At 39.7% G+C, this 16,612-nt stretch overlaps 1 protein-coding gene across 5 annotated transcripts in view; it reads left to right on the top strand.

Annotated features, from left to right (window-relative positions):
- SPPL3 (signal peptide peptidase like 3) overlaps nucleotides 1-16,612 on the top strand; it is a 137,815-nt gene that overhangs the window by 15,174 nt on the left and 106,029 nt on the right. The window lies entirely within an intron of this gene.

The raw sequence follows: 16,612 nt of genomic DNA, 5'->3' as shown, positions 1-16,612 counted from the left end.
TGTGGCATTCTGTTTTTCATTCTGATGTTTATATTTTATAAATAGCTTTTGAAAGATATGATTCACGGGCCGGGTGTGGTGGCTCATGCCTGTAATCTCAGCACTTCGGGAGGCTGAGGTGGGCAGTTCACCCGAGGTCAGGGGTTCAAGACCAGCCTGGCCAACATGGCGAAACCCCATCTCTACTAAAAATGCAAAAATTAGCCAGGTGAGGTGGCATGAACCTGTAATCCCAGCTATTTACTCGGGAGGCTGAGGCAGGAGAATCGCCTGAGCCCAGGAGGTGGAGGTTGCAGTGAGCTGAGATTGCACCCATTGTACTTGGCCCTGGGTGACAAAGCAAGACCCGGTCTCAAAAAATAAAATACAAGATGTAATTCACATACTGTACAATTCAGTCATTTAAAGCGTACAATTAAGTAGTTTTTATTATATCTACAGAGTTGGGCAGTCGTCACCACAATCATTTTTATAACATTTTCCTCATCCCAAAAGAAACTGTACATATTAGCAGTTACTGCTCATTACCCTTCTCCCCAGCCCTTGGCAGCCGCTAGTCTGCTTTTGGCCTCTATGGATTTGCTCTTTTTCTGTTAATCGAATGATACATAGCTTTTGTTTTGTTTCTGGCTTCTTGCACTTAGTACAGTGTTTTTAAGGCTCATCCATGTTGTAGCATGTGTCAGTGCTTCATTCTCTTTATTGCCAAATAATTTTCCTTTTTTATACCACATTCAGCTTCTGCACTCATTAGTTGACAGGCATTTGGGTAGTTTCCGCATTTTGGCTACTATGAATAATGTGGGGCCAGGTGTGGTGGCTAATGCCTGTAATCCCAGCACTTTGAGAGGCTGAGGCAGGTGGATCACCTGAGATTAGGAGTTCGAGACCAGCCTGGCCAATGTGGTGAAACCCTGTCTCTACTAAAAATACAAAAATTAGCTGGGCATGGTGGCGGGTGCCTGTAATCCCAGCTACTCGGGAGGCTGAGGTAGGAGAATCACTTGAACGCAAGAGGCAGAGGTTGCAGTGAGCAGAGATGGTGCCACTGCACTCCAGCCTGGGCAACAGAGCAAGACTCTGTCTAAAAAAACCAAAAATAGTAATAGTTATGCGATGAACATTTGTATACAAGTTTTTGTGCAGATGTATGTTTTTATTTCTCTTGGGTGAATACTTTGGAGTAAAGTTGCTGGCTCATAGTTTCTGTTTTTAACATTTTGATAAACTGCCAAACAGCTTTCCAAAACGGCTGCACCATTTTACATTACCACCAGCAATGTGTGAGATTCTAATTTCTCCACGTCTTCACCAACACTTGTTATTGTCTTTTAAATTATTGCCATCCTAGTGAGTGTAAAGTCATATCTCATTGTGGTTTTATTTGTGTAGTGTTTATATTTAATTAAGGGTTTGTAGAGGAAAAAAGCAGTAGTTTAAAATGTTAGGTCTGATTGTTTTTAGAAGTGTACTACCAAAGTTGAACCTCTGTTTTAGTCAACTAAAAATCTTGTATCAAGAACAGAAATTTAGTACACCTTTGGTTCACAGATTTTTCTTCAGGCTACTTCTTATTTCTTTTGCGTGCTGGAATAATTTAGAAAGAAATTAGCCTCAGATAATTGTTAAACTAGTTTCTTCCCTTTGGTTAAGTGATTAACCAAATTACTCTGGCAACCTGCTGCATCATCAGTAAGCTTGGGACTAGGAGTGGTTTCATGACTGAAGGTTTGGTGGGTGGAAGTGGCTGTGAGGGGTGCCTTGATGTGTCATTTCTTTGCCAGGAAGATAATCACTGGAGGAGTTAGTTGTAAAATACTACCTTTTCTAGAGCTGCACTGCCCAATAGAAGTATAATATATGGTACATATGTAATGTAAAGTTTTCTGGTAGCCACATTAAAAAGTTTTTTTAAAAAGGTGATACTAATTTACATAAAAATATTTATTTCACGCCTGTAATCCCAGCACTTTGAGAGGCCGAGACGGGTGGATCATGAGGTCAGGAGTTCGAGACCGGCCTGGCCAGTATGGTGAAACCCCATCTCTACTAAAAATACAAAAATTAGCCGGGCGTGATGGTGGGAGGCTGAGGCACAAGAATTGCTTGAACCTGGGAGGCAGAGGTTGCGGTGAGCCGAGATCGTGCCACTGCATTCCAGCCTGGGTGACAGAGTAACTCTGTCTCAAAAAAAAAAAAAAAAAATTATTATATCACTGATGGTATGTAATCAATATACAAATTAATGAGACATTTTAACATTTTTTGGTACAAGATCTTCTCAATTCAGACTAGCCACATTTCAAGTGCTCAGTAGCTACATGTGGCTAGCAGCTCCCATATTGAACAGTGCGGTTCTAGAGGTGGTAAATAACTTATGATCTAGATTTTTGCTCACATGTATGATCTATGTATCTTTAGGAAAAACAGATGAGTGTGTGAACAGTCTGTATTTCTAGTTCTTTAGTTTTATATTGTTACTGCCGGGTTTTCTTTCAGTGGGGAAGAGGGTGTTTAGAGGGTTGCAGAGAGGAAGCTCCTCATAGCTCAGATTTTTGGTTGCGAGCAGATAAATTCACAGGAGGAAGAAAATTGCCTCCCTCCTCATTAGAGATGTACCAGATTCTGTAGTTCTCAGCAAGTAAATCTGTTGGAACTGTTATTGTTTGGTCCTTGTTCTGATGGTTATAGATGTTCAAGGTCTGCTTTGGCCTGTTGTGTATCAGTTATATACCACTTGTACTGCCTAACCACACAGCTCACTTGGTTAGACAGAGTAAGGTTGTGAATTTGATCTCTGTGTTTAATGAATGACTTTATGCCTTTTGGGGCTCTGCTATAGTAACTAAAATAGAATAAACCACATCCTTTTTCATCAGAAGTTTATAGTGTTAGAGACTGGGTGTCAAATGCCAGCAGATGTAATTAAGACAATTTAGAGACAAGGAGATTTCAGAGTGGGCCGTTGTATAGATTGTGTCTCCTAGTCAGTCAGTTGATTACTAGAAGGACTGAATTTGGAAAAAAAAAATTTTTTTTTTTTTGGCCAGGCGTGGTGGCTCTGGCCTGTAATCCCAGCACTTGGGGAGGCTGAGACAGGCAGATCACCTGAGGTCAGGAGTTCGAGACCAGCCTGACCAACATGGACAGGTTAAAAATACAAAATTAGCTGGGCATGGTGGCGCATGCCTGTAATCCCAGCTACTCAGGAGTGTGAGGCAGGAGAATTGCTTGAACCCGGGAGGTGGAGGTTGCGGTGAGCTGAAATCGCGCCATTGCACTCCAGCCTGGGCAACAAGAGCAAAACTCTGTCTCAAAAAAAAAAAAAAAAAAAGTTTGAATGTTTGAATCACTTTACTCACAGCTTACATTTTCTAATTTGGCTGAGTCCCCATCACTTTCTGTTTACTGTACACTGAATCTCTACCTCGCTAATTTATGCTGTTTACCTAGCTCCTGGAGGCAATTGAGTTGTGATCCTTTAGTAATCATAGTTGTAGGTCATTGCCTCAAGGATGGTTGAAGATAGGGATAGCTGATCAGTGCTCCAGTGATAGAGGATTAAAAAAACAACTTTGTTATGGGCACTTGCATGTTTAGATACAAATACTTTAACAGGATTTGACCATTGCATTATTACTGACTATTAGATGCCTTAAGGACATGTAGTTATTCTAAGTGGTACTCACATGCTTTTGAGTTGGAGTCCATAAATGGTATTCTGACCAAGAGAACAAGGGTCATGACTTAATTTACATGCTGTACCCTGGCATTTGTGATAATATGGACCCAGGGCCCATTTGTGAGTTCACTGATTTGTTTGAATTTGAAGGCCATGTGAAATACTTATGTGTTGTAGGTCCCGTGCACAATTATGGAATTAAAGAACACCATAAGTGGTACTATCTTTTTAATCAGTTTATTTGGTGGTTCTGTTGAGTTTTTGTATACATTATTATTTTGATAATTTCCAAATATTTTATACTTTGACACTTGTTCATTAGCTTCATTTTTGAAATGTGTCTGAAAGCCTTAGCCTTACTAAGAAAGAAATGTCTTTTAGTTGAGTTTGAAATGCTTTGATTTGTTGGTATTACAAAGTATTAATATAAGGATTTTTTTGTTTGTTCCCGAGTGCAGTCTGCAGTGATTAAGCTCCAAATTAGTTGGACCAGTAGGGGTGGAATTGGAAGCCTTACTTACACTAAATAATGCCATTCCTTTAGGGGATAAAATCTGGTTTAGACCTCTTTGGTAACAAAACAAGACCTTAACTGAAGTTATTTCTAGTATCTATTTATTGAATAGGTGTGACTTGTCACCCACTTTACACGCCATTGTTACCTTTCTGAAAGCCAAAAAAAAGCTCTAGCCATAATTTTGAAACATCTCCAGCCATAAGGGTGTCAGATAAGGAATTATGAAACTGTAATACCATATTTTATTGGTGAAAATATTGAAAAGTGCAGATAAACACAAAAAGAATAGAAAAACTACCCACAATTCTACCAACACAGAGAGATCTTTCATTAAATTTGTTGCATATCTTTCAGGTTTAAAAAAAATCCATATATTGTGACAGTTGGTTTTTTTTTTTAAATTATACAAGTTGTTGAAACCCAGAAATCCCAAATAGAAGTAAAAAAAGAAAAATCCTAATTACCTAATATTTAACTTACTTAGAAAATTTATGGTAACATTTCATGTTACACTTTTGGGCATTACATATAGGAACTGTAGATCATTTTTTACACAAAAGCAGGAACAGGTTTATACTGTGCTTTCATTTTTATGTGATATTTAATATCTACAGAAGACTATATGTTTTGTATGTGTGGATTACCAATGTTCTGGAAGCCCCCTGTGTACTCTCCTTTGTCCTTCCTCATGCCTCTGTCCCCTGCCCCCGTTTAGGTGGAACCACTGTCGTGAATTTTGTTTACCATCCCTTTGCTTTTTAAAAAAACTAGATTTACATCTGCATTTTTTTTTGAGACATAGTTTCGCTGTTGTTGCCCAGACTGGAGTGCAGTAGCGTGATCTCAGCTCACAACAACCTCCGCCTCCTGGGTTCCAGCGATTCGCCTGCCTCAGCCTCCTGAGTAGCTGGGATTAGAGGCATGCGCCACCACGCCCGGCTAATTTTGTATTTTTAATAGAGACAGGGTTTCTCCATGTTGATCAGGCTGGTCTTGAACTCCCAACCTCAGGTGATCCACCCACCTTGGCCTCCCAAAGTGTTGGTATTACAGGCGTGAGCCACCACGCCCGGCATACATCTACATTTTAATGTTTTACTGTACAACATGTTTTGTTTTGCTTTTTAAAATAAGTTTATAAAGACATATATTGTCTTTTATAATTTGTTTTTTTCAGTCAATATTTTTTCTAAGATTTGTCCCAGTTGTTGCATTCCTTTCCAGTGCTGTATAATGTTCCATCCTGTGAATATATAATCACATTATTTATCTGTTCTGATAAATATTTAGTTTCCAGTTTGAGGCTATTTCAAAGGAGTCTTGTGAACATTCTTGTATATTTTCCTGGTATTCATGTTTCAGAGTTTTCTTAGGGTTTATATACCTGGGAGTAGAATCTACCATTCTCTTTTATGGTGAGTGCTTTTTGTGTCCTGAGAAATTCTTCTCTAGCCTGAAGTCTTGAAGATAGTCTCCTATATATTCCTCTAAATAGGAATAGGTTAGTGTTCAAGCTTTGCCTTTCACATAGAAGTTTTTAATCCATCTAGAATTGAGTTTGTTTTTTGTTTGTTTGTTTGTTTTTTGAGACGGGAGTCTTGCTCTGTCGCCCAGGCTGGAGTGCAGTGGTGCGATCTCGGCTCACTGCAAGCTCTGCCTGCCAGGTTCATGCCATTCTCCTGCCTCAGCCTCCTGAGTAGCTGGGATTACGGGTGCCCGCCACCACGACTGGCTAATTTTTTTGTATTTTTAGTAGAGACGGGGTTTCACCGTGTTAGCCAGGATGGTCTCGATCTCCTGACCTCGTGATCTGCCTGCCTCAGCCTCCCAAAGTGCTGGGATTACAGTCGTGAGCCACCACGCCCGGCCTTTAGAATTAAGTTTTATATATCTATGTATGGATTAGTTAGGAATCCAATTGTCCCAGAACTATATGTTGATAAAATAGTCCCTGCTTTCCTCAGCGATCTCTAGCATTACCTCTGTGATTGGTTTTAAAGAGCCAGGGTCTAGCTCTGTTGCCCAGGCTGGAGTGCAGTGGTGCCATCATAGTTAACTGTAACCTTGAACTCCTAGCCTCAAGCAATCCTTCGCCTTGGCTTCCCACAGCACTGGGTTTACAGATGTAAGCCACTGTGCCCAGGTGGAGATTGTTTTTGTATGTGTGTTTATGAAAGTAATGTTAAAATGGTAAATAGTGTTTTGTTATATGCTTTTTAAAATTTAATATATCTTGAATGTCTTTTGATACCATTTAATATATAATCAGTTTTTGTGGATACATAGGAGACCACTGTATTCAATCCCTCTAGTTTTTATTATATCACTTTTATTCCTGATCTTCCAGTCGCCCTGTCTCAAGAAAGCTTATAACCAGTTTTCTTTCTATCTTTCTAGAAATGTGTGCATGAAAACACATGTGTATACAAAGTCCTATGCAGTACCCCTGTTATATTGCAGTAAAATATACATAGCATAAAATTGACCATTTTTAGTGTCACTGAACTCAGTGGCATTAAGTACATGCACATTATTGTGCAACCTTCACCACCATCCATTTCCAGAACTTTTTAATCTTCCCAGATTGACACTGTATACAGTAGTCCCCTCTTATCCACATCCCAAGACTCCCAGTGGATACCTTGAAACCGCCGATAGTACTGAACCCTGTATGTACTGTTTATTCAATCTGATAACCAAGATGGTTACCAAATGTCAAACTGGTGGGTAGGGGTAGTGTATGTATATAGCATGAAGATGGTAGACAGAGGGATCAGTGACATCCCAGGCAGGAGGGAGCAGGATGGCATGAGACTTCATCATACTACTCAGAATGGTCCACAGTTTAAAACTTACGACTTTTTTCTGGAAATTTCCATTTAATATTTTCAGACCACGGTTGACTGCATGGAAGGTGAAACCATAGATAAGTTTAATCGGAACTACTGTACCCATTAAACTTTTAACTCCTCATTCCCCTCTCTCCCCACACCCTGGCAACCTTTGTTCTCCTTTCTGTCTCTGTGAATTTGACTATGCTAGGTACCTCATATAAATGGAATCTAACAATTTTTTTTTTTTTTTTTTGGTTATTGGCTTTTTCACTTAGAGTAATGCCCCCCGAGCTTCATCTATATTTAGCGTGTGTCAGAATTTTCTTCCTTTTAAAGGCTGGATAATACTTGACTGTATGGGTAAGACCACATTTTGTGTATCTATTCATTTGTTGATGGGCAGTAGTTGCTTCCACCTTTTAGTTACTGTGAGTAATGCAATGAATATTGGTGTACAAATATCTGTTCGAGACCCTGCTTTCAGTTCTTTTGGATATAAACCTAGAAGTGGGATTGCTCAATCGTATGGCAATTCAACATTTAATTTTTTTCCTTCTCTTCTCTTCTCTCTTTTTTTTTTTTTTTTTTTTTTTGAGGCAGAGTCTCACTCTTTTGCCCAGGCTGGAGTTCTGTGGTGCTGTCTTGGCTCACTGCAACCTCTGCCTCCTGGTTCAAGTGATTCTCCTGCCTCAGCCTCCCAAGTAGCTGGGATTACAGGCACACACCAACACGCCCGGCTAATTTTTGTATTTTTAGTAGAAACAGGGTTTCACCATGTTGGTTAGGCTAGTCTTGAATTCCTGACCTCAGATGATCCTCCCGCCTCGGCCTCCCAAAGTGCTGGGATTACAGGCGGGAGCCACCGCACCTGGGCAACATTTTAATTTTTTGAGGCTCCACCATTACCATTTTCCATAGTGACTGCAACATTTTACATTCCCACCAGCAATGTATAAGGGTTTCAGTTTTTCCACATCCTTGCCAACACTAGTTGAATTTTGTGTGTGTGTGTGTTTTCTTTCAATAGCCATCCTAATGGGTATGAAGTGGTATCTCATTGTGATTTTGATTTATATTTCCCTAGTGATTAGTGATGCTGAGCATCTGTTCACATGTTTATTGACCATTTGTGTATCTTTGGAGTAGTGTTTACTCACGTCCTTTGTCCGTTTTTTTTTTTGGCTGGGTTTTTTTTGGGCGCGAGCCACCACTCCTGGCTGGGTTATGCTTTTTCTATATGGCAGGGTTTGATTTGCTAACATTTTGTTACAGATTTTCACGTCTCTATTCATGAGACACACTGGTCTGTGATTTTTTTATGTCTTTGGTTTTGGTATCAGGGTAATGCTGGCCTTATAGAATGAGTTGGGAAGTGTTTTCTGTCCTCTTCTGGAAGATGGTGTAGAATTGATAATTCTTTCTTCAAATGGTTGGTAGATCACTAGTGAAGTTATCTGGACTTGGAGTTTTCTTTGTGGGAGGATTTTAAGCTACAATTTCAATTTTGTTACCAGATATTGGCCTGTTTAGGCTATATATTGATTTAGGGTTTGTATGTATCTTTATCCCAATTTATGTTGAAATTGGTAGTTTGTCTGTTTCCATTTCATCTACGTAGTCTAATTTGTTGTTTGTATAAGTTTGTAGGTTTTTTTTTCCTACCTTTTAAATGTTTATGACGTCTGTTGTGATGTTCCTTCTTTCATTCCTAGTGTTAGTAATTTGTACTTCTCCCTTTCTCCTGATCAGTTTAGCTAGATGATTTTATCTTTTCAAAGAATTGCTTTTAGTTTCATTGCTTTTTCTCTAGTGTTTTTCCATTTTTTTGATGTCTGCACTCATGTTTATCATGTCCTTCTTTCTTTGCATTTAATTTGTTTTTGTGTGTGTGTGTGTGTGTGTATGTATGTGTTTCTCAAGGTAGAAGCTTAGATCATTAATTTGAAAACTTTCTTCTTTTCCAGTATAGGTATTGAAAATTATACGTTTCCCTCTAAGCATTTTTTAGCTGCATGCTGTACATACTGTACATTTTGGTCTGCTTGATTTTCATTCAAGTCAAAATATTTTCTTTCTTTCTTTTTTTTTTTTTTTTGAGACAGAGTCTTGCTCTTTCACACAGGCTGGAGTGCAGTGGCGTGATCTCGGCTCACTGCAAGCTCTGCCTCCCAGGTTCACGCCATTCTCCTGCCTCAGCCTCCCAAGTAGCCGGGACTACAGGTGCCTGCCACCACGCCCGGCTAATTTTTTGTATTTTTTTTTAGTAGAGACGGGGTTTCACCGTGTTAGCCAGGATGGTCTTGAGCTCCTGACCTCATGATCTGCCCGCCTTAGCCTCCCAAAGTGCTGAGATTACAGGCGTGAGCCACTGTGCCTGGCCCATTCAAGTCAAAATATTTTCTAGTTTCCCTTATTATTTCCTTTGACCCATGAGTTATTTAGAAGTGTTTTTTCTTCTATTAATTTCTAGTTTAATTCTCCTGCAGTTAGATAATATGCTTTGTATTATTTCAGTCTTTTTAAATTGAGGGATGTAGGTTGTGTGTTTTTGGTGGTCTAGAATATGGTCCATGTTGGTGAATGTTTTAAGTACACTTGAAAATAATGTATATTCTGCTGTTACTGGGTAAAATACTGTATAAGTGTCTATGAAGTCAAGTTGGTCAGTAGTCCTTGGTGATTTGGGGGAGGGGGGGTCTGTTTGTTTTGCCAATCACTAATAATTTTGTAATATCCCTCCTAATATTCCTTGTTCCAAAGTCTACTTTGTTGATATTGACACCACTCCAGCTTAGTGCCTGTATGGTGTATGTATTTTCTTTATCCTTTTAATCTGTGTATTTATATTTAAACTATGTTTCTTATACATAGCATGTGGCCGGATCTTACTTTTTTGTCCAGTTTGACAATCTGCCTTTTAGACTAGGTGTATCATTTACATTTGATGTAATCATTGATATGCTTATGTTAAAATTTTTTTCCTTCTTGGAATTTATTTTCATCTTTTTTCTCCTTTTCCATGTTTTCCTGCCTTTTTAAAACATGAAGTATTTTTGTGATTCCATTTTATCTCTTTTCTTTTTTTTTGAAATGGAGTCTCTGTCGCCCAGGCTAGAGGGCATTGGCACAGTCTCGGCTGACTGCAACCTTCACCTCACGGGTTCAAACAATTCTCCTGCCTCAGCCTCTGGAGTAGTTGGGATTATGGGCGTCCGCCACCATGCTTGGCTAATTTTTTGCATTTTTAGTAGAGATGGGGTTTCACCATGTTGGCCAGGCTGGTCTCTTCTTGATTTACTAGCTTCACATCTTTGTTTTATATTTTTAGTGGTTGATACAGGGTGTATAGTATGCATCTTCATCACCATCTATGTTGAAATAATGTTACACTATTTCACCTGTAACTTAAGCATAATTTTAAAAATTTTAAATTTTTTCTATTTTAATTTTTTTCTGTTTTAGTTATTTTCATGGCATAAAAGGCCACCAGTAATTAGTGCCTTAAAACAACACTATTGCCAACTTAGTCTGTGGGTTAGGCATTTGGATGGGGCACAGCAGAGATGTTCTGTCTCTGCTTCATGATGCCTGTGTCCTCTGCTGACGCAGCTCAAAGCTGGGGGCTGGGAGTATCTGAAGGTTTACCCACTTGCATGTTAAGCAGTTGATGCTGGCTCAGACCTTAGCTTAGTCTGTTGGCCGGAACCCATGCACATGACCTTTTTATGTGGCCTAAATTTTCTTACAATCTGGTAGTTGGGTTCCAAAGGCAAATGTCCTAAGAGAAGAGAGCCAAATAGAAGCTATATTGGCTTTTGTGACCCAGCCTTGACTAGTGTCACTTCTGCTATATTTTTTAGGTGGAGGCAGTTACGGAGGTTTGTCTGAATTCAAGGAGAAGGTGCATAACCACCTCCTATCCCACCAGCACACACACACACACTCACACTCACACATCCTCTCCTATCCCAAACTCTCCCCCACATCACACACACCCTCTCGTATCCCAGCCCACATGCTCTGCTTCCATTGTGACATCGACAGGAATATTGATGCCATATTGGAAGCAGCAAGGCATGTGGGCTGGGAAAGGAGGCAGTCTTTGGAAAATATAGTCTACCACACTGCTGCCTTTGTGCTGCTATTACCAGGCATTTTAATTCTTTGTATGTTATGTTACACAATACATTATTATTTTTGTTTTAAACATGTCTTTTACATTTATTCTTTTTTTTTTTTTTTTTTTTTTTTTTTGCGACAGGGTCTCACTCTGTCATCTAGGCTGGAGTGCAGTGGCGCAATCTCGGCTTACTGCAACCTCTGCCTCCCAGGTTCAATCAATTCTCCTGCCTCAGCCTCCTGAGTATCTGGGACTACAGGCACCCATCTCCACGCCCAGCTAATTTTTATATTTTTAGTAGAGATGGGGTTTCACCATGTTGGCCAGGTTGGTCTCGATCTCCTGGCCTCAGGTGATTCGCCTTCCTCGGTCTTTCTAAGTGCTGGGATTACAGGCGTGAGCCACCACGCCTGGCCATATTTACCATTTCTTTCACTCTTCATTTCTTTTTGTAGATGCTCATTTCCATCTGGTATTTTTCTTCTGTGTGGAGAAATTCCTTTAACATTAGTTGTAGTAGGGTTCTGCTGATAATGAATTATCTCAGCTTTTATTGGTCTGAAGTATTTTGTCTCCATATTTGAAAACTATGTATCACGGGGTGAAGAAGTTTATATTGACTTTTTTTCCTTCAGTACTTTAAAGATCTCCCATTTTCTTCTTGCTGCATGATTTCTAATTTCATTTTTTAATTAATTAATTAATTAATTTTTTTGAGATGGAGTCTAGCTGTGTTGCCCAGGCTGGAGTGCAGTGGCATGATCTTGGCTCACTGCAACCTCCGCCTCCCGGTTTCAAGTGATTGTCCTGCCTCAGCCTCCTGAGTAGCTGGGATTACAGGCACGTGCCACCACACCTAGCTAATTTTTGTATTTTTGTTAGAGACGAGGTTTCACATGTTGGTCAGGCTGGTCTGGAACTCCTGACCTCATGATCCACCCACCTCAGCCTCCCAAAGTGCTGGGATTGCAGGTGTAAGCCACTGTGCACGGACTCATTTTTATTTTTGTTTCTCTGTGAATAATACGGCCTTTTCCTTCTGGACACTTGAAGTTTTTCGTTTTACCACTGATTTTTAGCACTTTGGTTATGATGTGCCTTGATGTGGTTTTATGTATGTTTCTTTTGTTTGGGGCTTTTTGAGTTTCTTAGATCTGTGAGTTTATGGTTTTCATTATATTATGAAATTTGCAGCCGTTATTTCTTCAAATTTTTTTTCTGCTTTCCCTTTTGCCCTTCCTGTATTCTAGTTCAGCTGTGTTAGACCACGTGATCGTGTTCCACAGGTTACTTAGGCTTTGTTAATATTTTTTCAGTCTTCACTGTGGGTACTTTTTACTGCTGTGTCTTCAAGTTAAACCATCTTTCCTTCTGCAGGGGGTCTCATCTGCTGTTACTCTCAGCCAATGTGTTTTTCATTTGAGATACTGTACTTTTAAAATCTTTACAGTTTCCATTTGGGTCAGAAAAACTATTTGTCTCCTTTCCACATCACATTCATATGAACTGTATATTGTTTGTTTTAATGTCCTTGTATTCTAATTCCATTATTTCTATCATTTGTAGATTTATTTCAATTAATTTTTCATCTGGATATGGGTCTTTTTCACTTCTTCGTATGCCTGGACATTGTGAATTTTATATTGCTGAACACTGGATTTGCTGTATTCCTCTAAAGACTGTCAGATTGTATTTGGTCACACAGATAAGTAATGTTTGGATCAGTTTGATCCTTGTGAAGCTTACTTTTAAGGTTTTTGTGGCTAGTAATAGCGGCCTTTAATCCTTGGACTAACTTGGCCCCCTACTAAGGTGTTGATCCTTCTAAGGGCCCCATGCTTTTTTCATGGTCAGAGTGACCAGCCCTGTGGGAGCTCTGGGAAGTGTTGGCCCTATTGCTTTCCAGTAGATTGTTCCCTGACCTTGGGGAGACTTCCTCTCAAGCACTTGGAAATCCGAGACTGAAAGGAACCCTTCTGCGAGACCTCCAGAGCCCTCTGCATGCAGCCCCCGCTTCTCCAGTACTGGGTCCTGCAAATTCTGGCTGCCTCAGCTTCCCCCAGCTCTGTTGGCTCCTCAGTGCATTGAGACCCTTGGATTTGGTTTCAGTGTTCTGTCCCTGAAGTACGAAGCCTGGGAGTTGTCTCCAGGCTTTAAGTTTGGTTAGTCATAAAATTTACCTTCTTTTTTCCTTTCCTGTGATCCAGGGGGATCACAGTCTTGTGCTACTTTTTGCCCAGTGTCTAAAACTTGTTATTTCATGTGTTTTGTCTGGTTTTCTAGCTGTTTATAGTGGGAGGACAGTTATTGTAGCAGTTACAACTTCATGTTCCGAATTGAGAGTCCTCCTGTTTAAATTTTGTTAATACAGTCAGCCCTCTGTATCTGTGGGTTCTGCATTATTGGATTCAACCAACCATGGATCAGAATTTTTGGAAAAGAAAATAATAACAATACAATGATAAAACAACACACATTCTTTAAAAATACAGCATAACAACAACAGGTTGAGTATCCCTAATCCAGAAATCTGAAGTGCTCTAAATTCTGAAACTTTTTGAGTGCCATGATGCTCAAAGGACATACTCATTTGAGCATTTCAGATTTTTAAATTAGGGATGTCGAACCAGTAAATATGTAATGCAAATATTCCAAAATCAGAAAAATCCCAAATCCAAACACTTCTGGTCTCAAGCATTTCAGATAAGGAATATTCAACTGTATTTATATGGCATTTACATTGTATTAGCTATTATAAGTAATGTAGAGACGATTTAAAGTATATGGAAGGATATGTGCAGGTTATGTGCAAATACTGTGCCCTTTTTTTTTTAATCCCTCCCTGAGACGGAGTTTCATTCTTGTCACCCAGGCTGGAGTGCAGTGGCACAATCTCGGCTCGCTGCAACCTCCGCCTTGCAGGTTCAAGTGATTCTCCTGCCTTAACCGCCCGAGTAGGTGGGATTACAGGCGTGCACCACCACACCCAGCTAATTTTTGTATTTTTAGTAGAGACAGGGTTTCACCACGTTGGCCAGGCTGGTCTCGAACTCCTGACCTCAAATGATCCACTCATCTCAGCCTCCCAAAATGCTGGAATTAAGCTGTGAGCCACTGCACCTGGCCATTTTATATAAAGGACTTCAGCATATGTGAATTTTGTTATCCGAGGGGGATCCTGGAATCAATCCCCCGTGGATACCAGGATACCAAGGGATGATTGTACTTTCAGTGATTTATCACTTTCATTTGTCAACAGATTTTATGTCAATTCTGCTTTCTACTTTGCCAGCTTTTTTTCTTTTTACTTTTTAAAAAACTGTGGTGAAATGTATATATAACATAAAATTTACCATTTTAATCGTTTTTAAATGTACTGTCATGTGGTATTATGTGTATTCACATTGTTGTGCAGTCATCATCACTGTTTACCTCCAGAACTTTTTCATTCTTTTTTTTTTTTTTTGGAGACAGAGTCTCACTCTGTCGCCCAGGCTGGAGTGCAGTGGCATGATCTCAGCTCACTGCAACTTCTGCCTCCTGGGTTCAAGCGATTCTCCTGTCTCAGCCTCCCAAATAACTGGGACTATAGGTGCCTGGCGCCATGCCCGGCTGTTTTTTTTGTGTTTTAGTAGAGACAAGGTTTCACCATGTTGCCTAGGCTGGTCTTGAACTCCTGAGCTGAGGCAATCTGCCCGCCTCCGCCTCCCAAAGTTCATCTTCTTAAACTGAAACTCTGTACTTATTAAACAGCAACCCCCATTTTCCTCTCACCGAGCCCCTGGCAGCCACCATTCCACTGTCTATGAATTTGACTGCTCTAGCTAGGTCACATAAATGGAATCCTATATTTGTCCTTTTGTGACTGGCATACTTCACTTATCATGTCTTCAGGGTTCATCCCTGTTGTAGCATGTATCAGAATTTAAGAATTAACTTTTTTTTTTAAAGCTGAATAATATTTGAATGTATAGATAGGCCACATTTTTCTTACCCATTCTTTCATCACTGGGCATGGGTTGCTTCCACCCTTTGGCTGTTGTGAATAATGCTGCTGTGAACATTGCTGTACAGACATCTCTCAAGACTCTGCTTTCTGTTCTTCCCAGCTTGATTTTTGCATTTATCTTTGTATCTTTTTTCTTTCTTTTTTTCTGAGACCGAGTTTCACCCTTGTTGCCCAGGCTGGAGTGCTCAATCTCTGCTTACTGCGACCTCTGCCTCCCGGGTTCAAGTGATTCTCCTGCCTCAGCCTCCCGAGTAGCTGGGATTACAGGCATGCGCCACCACGACCAGCTAATTTTGTATTTTTAGTAGAGATGGGGTTTCTCCATGTTGGTCAGGCTGGTCTCAAACTCCTGACCTCAGGTGATCCACCTGCCTCAGCCTCCCAAAGTGCTGGGATTACAGGCATGAGCCACTGCACCTGGCCCTTTTTTTCTTTATTACTTTGCTTTTATTCTGAATCTGAAGATGTGTTCTTTTTTCCATGTTGACAATATAATTTAAAAGTGAACGTTTCTTTTACGGTCTGCATCCTTTACAGTAAGCTAAACATTTTTGGTTACATTTGTTGAAAACAGTATGAAAGATTCAATGGCTTTATGTCACTGACAAATTTTCATTTTGGACAACACGCTAGTGTGAGTAGTTTCTGGTTCAGTGAAATCCAGTTTTCAGATATTCCTATTTTTGGATTCTCAGCTGTGTATTTGAAATCATCACATTTGAAATTTGTTTGTTCCAGAACATATATGTTCTCATTCTTGTTTGTACTTGAGTCATGTTTAATCACATATATTTGTAGTATGCTTAGATGTAGTAGTTTCCATTTTCATAACTACTTTTCTGTTGATCCATTATGGTGAATTGCAGCTACAAAGTCATACTGTGTAGTAGCGAAAATGCTAACATAAGAAGTAAATAGTAGCAAGCAAAGGATTTTTAAAATATCCAACCTAGTCATATATACCCATTTAGCTCAGTAGTTCTCAGCTGTGGTAATACCATTCTCTGGTGTGCATTTTTGAAATTCATGAGAACATTTTTGTTTGGCACCATAGTAGAGGTCGTTACAGGCATTTAATGGACGGGGTTTAGGTCTGCTAGATGTCTTGCAGTGTGCAGGAAAGTGCTACAGCGAATAACTATTCTGTCTCGTATGGTGTTTGAAGCTCCTTTAATTACATCTAAAATATTTTACATATAAACACAAATCATTTTTTACATGATAAACTACATTTTCTATGAATGGCACTGTTGTGTAAATCAAGGAGTGAGTAATGTTTTTTCATTTAAGGCTTTACCAAGAGTTTGCCATTTTGGTAGAATGCATCACCTACAGCAGTACTCCTCATGGTATCGTAGTCACCATTCGACACACCTGATTCAGTCTGCATTTGTTGCTGTCACATTCATGGTGATGTTTCAAATTGATGCAAGCATTTTATTATATCATG

Source organism: Gorilla gorilla, chromosome 10, assembly GCF_029281585.2.
Source record: "Gorilla gorilla gorilla isolate KB3781 chromosome 10, NHGRI_mGorGor1-v2.1_pri, whole genome shotgun sequence".
Taxonomy (NCBI): domain Eukaryota; kingdom Metazoa; phylum Chordata; class Mammalia; order Primates; family Hominidae; genus Gorilla; species Gorilla gorilla.
Note: the sequence above shows the minus strand (reverse complement) of the source record. Positions and strands in the feature narration are given on the sequence as shown.